The 7,278-nt window shown below is 33.2% G+C and overlaps 1 long non-coding RNA gene across 1 annotated transcript; it reads left to right on the top strand.

The window, feature by feature from the left end:
- The first annotated feature begins 3,028 nt into the window (after window positions 1–3,028).
- LOC143043403 (uncharacterized) lies at window positions 3,029–6,419 on the top strand. Its single transcript, XR_012968369.1, has 3 exons — window positions 3,029–3,063; window positions 4,077–4,114; window positions 5,185–6,419. It is a non-coding gene; the product is annotated as an uncharacterized LOC143043403 (long non-coding RNA).
- The last annotated feature ends 859 nt before the right edge of the window (window positions 6,420–7,278 follow it).

Raw genomic sequence — 7,278 nt, 5'->3', positions numbered from 1 at the left:
GAGCTATCGCTCAATATTATTGGTTATCTCAATTTTGCAAACACTTCGATACCAGTTTTAGGAATTAGGTCAAACATGCAGGATATCGGCAAAATTGTTCATAACAACATCTTGATTATCAAGAACCGCCTACTTTATCAACAAATGAACACGTCCGAATTCTTTATTGTACTCGGGAAAATACTTGTTACTCACAAATATCCGTCATTACGGCCGAAAAACGTCTTATTTTTAAAAAATGGAAAAAGGATGTCGGCAACACATCGAATATCGAAGGATGTCGGGGACACATCATATACTATTTTTAACATATATGTTATTCAACAAGTGACTAGATCTAACTTCTGCTTTTTTCAGATAAAACTAATGTCCATGACAAGACGCAAATCAAACTTAAACTTGTGCAGGCGGAAACGATCGCGAATACAACCTGATGTTGACCAGCCGACCAGATCTCCCACTAAACCGCCATCCGTAAAAAAATCAAAACCATGCAAATCCTCATTTGTCATCAAAATAAAAACGCCTGCCAAAAACATTAAGTTTCACCCATTGTCAATTACTGAAGAAATTTCAACAAAACCACCAGTAGACTTGAGCAAAAGTCACGATAAAGGACCAACATGGCCATGTATACGATTGTTCAATCCACCATTTTTGTTCTTAATGTGTCCTGTACCAAGTCAGGAAAATTGTCATTGTTATATAATAGTTCGTTTCTGTGTTTGTTACATTTTAATGTTGTATTTCTGTTGTGTCGTAGTTTTCCTCTTATATTTGATGCTTTTCCCTCAGTCTTAGTTTGTAACCCGGATTTGTTTTTATTTCTCGATTTATGAATTTCGAACAGCGGTATACTACTGTTGCCTTTATTAAACACCCGGTAGATGTAGGGCCAGATGAAATGTCACATATAGTATCAAAAAGACTTGGTCCAATAAATGACCCCTGTGAAACCCCTGGCTTAACTGAAACGAAATCAGATTTTCACCTTCTAAAACTATTTTTTTTTCTCGAAAATTTACAAAAATTGATCCTGAAATTGAGTGCATGAAATTGAAGCAAGCAAGGAACACTAATCCTATTATTTTTTATTGTATCCTCATAATGGTTGATAAAATCAAAGGACAATTACATCAATAATTTATTAGTGTGTTCCCGACATCCTTCGAAATTCGATGTGTTGCCGACATCCTTTTTCCATTTTTTTTAAAATAAGACGTTTCTCGGCCATAACGACGGATATTTGTGAATAACAAGTATTTTCCCGAGTACAATAAAGAATTTGGACGTGTTCATTTGTTGATAAAGTACGCGGTTCTTGATAATCAAGATGTTGTTATGAAAAATTTTGCCGATATCCTGCATGTTTGACCTAATTCCTAAAACTGGTATCGAAGTGTTTGCAAAATTGAGATAACCAATAATATTGAGCGATGGCTCATTTATTTTCCTACTTTATATAGTCTTTGGTGGACTATTTTGTATAATCATAACCCTCATATAACTGGCATAATAGGTAAAATTCTTACCTTGAAGCGACAAGATGGTGGTCCAATTTCAATCGCCGACACCCTGCGTGATGACGTAGATTCCCCCCCTTGAAATATGTAATTTCAACCGTTTGAAGGAACTGAATTAGATTGAAATTAATTCAAGGCGAAAAAGAAAGTCGAATTGTGAAGCCCGTAAAGAATACATTTTTAATCTGAGCATGCAAATTTAAGGTTATGTTAAATATATTTTAATAAACATATTCGTAGAACAAAAACATTTCTTTTGAGAATCCCAGACACTTAGTCTATATTAGTTTTCACTTTTTTTACTACTTCCACGTGTTTTCAAGTGATAGTAAACTCGTAGTAGCCCACACTGCATTGTAGCTCATTGAGTCGATTGGTCAGTTTTTCAAGGCCTTGTGTTTGGGAAATTACTATGCAAATATATTCTGACGTCAGGAAATCCAGAGTTCTCGACCTGTTTAACTATCATAATACATTGAAATCAATTTAGACTCGTCCATTTGAGGGGAATTTGGTTTATGGAAGAGCTCCTTTGTGTACTTTCTTATGTTTTAAGTCATTAAAGTTCAATGACATGATAATCTTTTCATTAATAGATCTCCACACAACATAAACTGTTCAAATCAACATTCCCACTTTGTGTTTTTCATATATTTATGTTTTTCATATGCAGAAATTGAAGCTGTGTTTAGCAATATAGTTGCTATATTTCCTTTTTGCGTCTCTGAGAAAACTAAAAATACTTTACGACTATTCTTTTTATGGAGTTTTCCTGTTTTTGTCTTCAATATTTTGAATTAGAAATGCCAAAGATTTTATCTTTCTATCCAATTTCGTTTTCCTCTTGCACCAATTATTTTACTTTGATAGGGCCTGTGTTAATTGGAATACAATCTTACCTTCCAGAACAAAGCCTTGTCTATGCCCTGTTATGGCGATCGGACTCAAGACAAATTTAATATGACCAAGAATATTGGCCATATTTATTATCTCTCGGTATTTTCCCCTAGCGGTTGTTGCATGCCTAGTTTATGTGCCAATGCTATAGAGTTTTTAATGTGTTCGGGTTTGATTTATTCTTAAGCTTTTGAATGTGTCGGTTTTTGCGAACATGATAAAATAAATTTTATTTATGTTTTCCCGCACGAGTTTAAATGATCATGACTAACCAGAACAGAGTAACACGATTGTTGTCTCTCCTTTTTCTAGTACTTCTTCATACGACACCCCTTTTTTGGCGGGAAATGTGAGTCAGAGATTACGTAATAAAATGAACATTCGCGATCTGAGTGAATAAAATATATTTTAAAATAGTGCATTGATACGAATGTACTTAAAAGTTTTATAATTAAGTGAAAGTTAGTTTAAACAATAGATAATTTTGTTTAACGCGATAATAATTGTTCGGTCATTATAAATGTGATAGACACGAAAACAACGGACTCTGACACTGATAATTAAGTTATCTATGATTATTAACTATAAAAATACTTTTGATATTGATACGCATTATTAAATATTTTATATGAATGGTGTATCTGTAAGTATTCTATTCTTCATGCATTAATTGTCTTAAATGTAAAATATTATATCATATTCCAATGGCCGTCTGAGGCGGGGTCGTGGCGGATATGCACGTCCTAAATGGTTCTCATCAGCTTCATAAACAATTTTTCGATAACTTTACTTCAAAAATATTTTCGCCTCGCTTTGTTTAACGAGAAGTCGACTTTGCGCTCCCCATTTTCTTAAATCTTGGACCCCCCATGAGATCAACAGGGTTTTGTTATTGTATTGGTTGACTACACAGCTATTTTAAGGGTCAAATCAAAAGTCTACATGAAAACAATTTCCACTGAGCATTAGCGTTTTATTTCGTGAAGGTACATGTATCTCCCTCGTGCAAAGCTCTTATTATTTTCACGGATTTGGCTATACTTTTTGGACCTTTTGGATTATAGCTCTTCATCTTTTATATTAGCTTTGGATTTCAAATATTTTGGCCACGAGCATCACTGAAGAGACATGTATTGTCGAAATGCGCATCTGGTGCAAGAACATTAGTACCGTTAATTTTATTACTACCACTGGGTCGATGCCTCTGCTGGTGAACTATTAGTCCCCGAGGGTAGCCAGTATTTCGGTACTAGCAGGAAAATACGGATTTTTATGTGTTATTAAAATTTGCTGTTACAAAATATTAGAAATTATTATAAATTAAGGAATGTATCTCCCTCGTGCAAAGCTCTGATTTCTTTCACGAATTTGGCTATACTTTTTGAACCTTTTGAATTATAGCTCTTCATCTTTTATATAAGCTTTGGATTTCAAATATTTTGGCCACGAGCATCACTGAAGAGACATGATGTATTGTCGAAATGCGCATCTGGTGCAAGAAAATTGGTACCGCTAATTACATCAAACATCCCCATCATTACAAACAGTTAAAAAATTGTCAAACACTCAGAAAGTAACCAATCAAGCTATAAATGTTACATGATTTTCATTTTTCTTTTATATACATTTATACATGAATATTATTTTATTTTTCAGTAATTAGCACAAGATGCCTTCTCAAAGTTAATATGTTGGTAAGTACACTCCTGTCATTATTTTAATAGATATACATTGGAATAATAGAACTCTTTTACTGCAGTTATACATGTACGTATACGCAAATTAATGAAAAAAAATGTAACAGTCAATCATCTAATTTTAACATAAAAATTGATATGGAATATGGCAATTTGATTTAGGGAAATTTGCTTGGTAGAAAGAAGGGAAAAAATAAAAAGTCAAATAAAGAAAACGATCTTTCGTCTTTGAAATGCATTATTCTTTGCAATATTGAGTTCAACGAATGGTACATTTTTTAATACGTGCAGCCTTAGGGGCGGATCCAGCCATTTTAAAGGGGGGGTCCTAACCCAGGACAAAATGGGGAGGGGGGTTCCAATTACACGTCCCCATTCAAATGCATTGGTCGTTCAAAAAGGGGTTCTAACCCCTGGAACACCCCCCCCCTCTGGATCCGCACCTGAGCCTTCTCAATCTATAACAGCTGATTCTCTTGTGACTTAGATAAGAAACAAGATGAAAAAAGTATTAATTTTATAACGCTAAGGTTTGCGTTATTTCCGAAAAGTTTGCGTTATTTCACAAATTATTAGAATTAAGGTGTATGTTATAACGCACATGTATGTTGTATGACGCAAAAGTACATCGAGTCTATGCACCATAAATTGTTTATTTTAGAAATTTTATTATTCAGAGAACTGTTTCAGTATGTTATAAATTAAATACACGAATTTGAGTCAAATCGATGAACATGAATTTGACACCTAATGCCCCTTTATAAAATAAAAAAAAGTGTTTCTTAAAGTTTTTAGTAAACAAAGTCAAATAATAATAATTTTATACACATTGATCATGTAAACCTAGTTTTATAAGTAACTCTTTAGTTGTTAATGTCAACAAATGGAGTATGTAACAAACTTGAAAATGTTATCATTATTTTAGCAAAATGTTAATTTAAAAGCATTCTGCATTCTTATTTAGAAAACATGAAATACAAGATACGTTTTCGATTGATAAACTCACTGTAATGTGTCTTTCGTTATGGCTTTTCTCTTAATCTCAATCATTTACTTCTTTTCATCAGTCTGGATCAACAAAGGAGGCACAGGCAAAACAACTCTGACATTTCAACTATCAGCTGCGTATGCAGACAAACACCAGGAGAACAATACACATGTAGTTGTGATAGATATGTGCCCACGAGCTGATGTTTCTGATACTTTACTTGATCTACCTAAACTTATATATGGGAATTCTAAAGCTTCACGTAATTTAATTACAGTGAATGGATATATATACAACAAGACGGTATCTGGGTATCTTATGGCAAGGCTTGATAGACATGATGTGAAGAGTTTTGGAGTCGAGCGATTTTTAACACAGGTACATGAACCCAACCCACATATACCGACAAATCTTCATCTTTTTCGTGGTGGTGTCTGTCTGGAAGAACTTTCAAAAAGACTTCACCAGGAACGACAATTACTTGGCACTCCCTACGACAAAGATCCAAAGACAAGAGTTACTAATTTCATAAAAGATTTCATTGAAGTTTTGAGCGAGACTAATCCTTCCAAGAATTATGTGTTTTTCATCGATACGGAATCCTCCATGTCAATTTTCACAGAAATGGCATTAGCAGCTGCAGACCGTCTGATTGTACCTTTCACGGCTGACAAATTTTGTGTATCTGCTGTTATTAGTTCGCTAGGTATGACCTATAAGTGTGCAAAGGTTGTACCATACCCTTTGTTTGTTTTCAATAAAGTTATGTTTTATAAAGAAAGTCCTGTCGCTGCATTTGAAGTCATTAGACAAGTGATCATAAACAAGTTGAAAGATTATTTCTCTGACCCAATGATAGGATTTGCCATTTTCAATGTACACGACTTTCACTCAACGGGAATTATCTCTTGTAATCGTGGGTGTCCTATTACAAAAGTTGTAGGTACTTATAATATGGGGTTTGGTTTTACAGTTACAATTTCTGACAAATCAAGTTTGTTATACAGCAGTGATATCTGCAACATATGTAAAAGTCTTTAAAGGAGTTTGGAAAATAGCACCTCTATTATTTTCTGTAGCTCTTGTCATGTATAGAAAAGAGTAATGAAGTCATCGATCCTCAAATTATTGTAAAACATCTATAATAATGAGTAGTTTTTATTCAATTAACGTATACCAAAACAACACAGTGGTACATGTAACAATTTCCAGTTTTAATATATGTTACTATTTTTAACGATACATTTTGTAAGCTGTATTATATCTGCTCTCTGTAATTAGGAAAAAATGACACAATAAAATGTTTTAAAATTACATTTTCGATTTTTTTGGGGAAGAAGTTACCTGTTTTTAAAGAATGTTATTCTAATGATTCTGATATCTTATTTTTTTCGTCATGGAACACTTTTAAAAATACATTTAAAAAATTGAATTGATAATAATTATGCAAAGTCATATGAAACGTGTGACTGGTGAAAAATAATGTTTATCCAATTCTTGCACCAATGCATGTATATATTATAAACTTAGTCTTCTGTGCAAGATTTTATAAATTTTTTGGCAAGCATTTCGTTTAATTGTAATTTTCTCTCTCTGTCTCTCTCTGTTATTGTATGCAAATATGGCAGCTACTCAATTGTCGTGTTTTAAAATCGTAGTTAACCGTATAACAATCAACAAAGAAGCATGGCTATTAAGCAAGTGTATAACTTGTGCAATCAGATAAAAAAAAATGACATATCAATGCGTATTCAAATCAAATCATCAAATTAAATATGTTTATTTCCTTATCAAAGAGCCCATATAGGCATATCAATTAAAAACAAATAAATCATAGACAAAACATATCATTAAAACATGTTTAGAAATAATATGAAATTAAACATTATAATATGATAGTTTATAAATAAGACATCGTCAGTTCGACAAAAGAAAGATAGAAGAGGGACGAAAGACACCTGAGTGACAGTCAAACTCATAAATCAAAAATTAACTTACAACACAATGACTAAAACTGAAAACGACAAACAGAAAAACAATAGTACACATGACACAACACAGAAAACTAAAGAATAAGCCGCACGAAATACACCAAAAACTAGGGGTGATCGCAGATGCTTCGGACGGTTAAGCAGATCCTGCTCCACATGTGGCACACGTCGTGTTGCTCATG

This window comes from Mytilus galloprovincialis, chromosome 8, assembly GCF_965363235.1.
Source record: "Mytilus galloprovincialis chromosome 8, xbMytGall1.hap1.1, whole genome shotgun sequence".
In the NCBI taxonomy this organism is placed as follows: Eukaryota; Metazoa; Mollusca; class Bivalvia; order Mytilida; family Mytilidae; genus Mytilus; species Mytilus galloprovincialis.
Note: the sequence above shows the minus strand (reverse complement) of the source record. Positions and strands in the feature narration are given on the sequence as shown.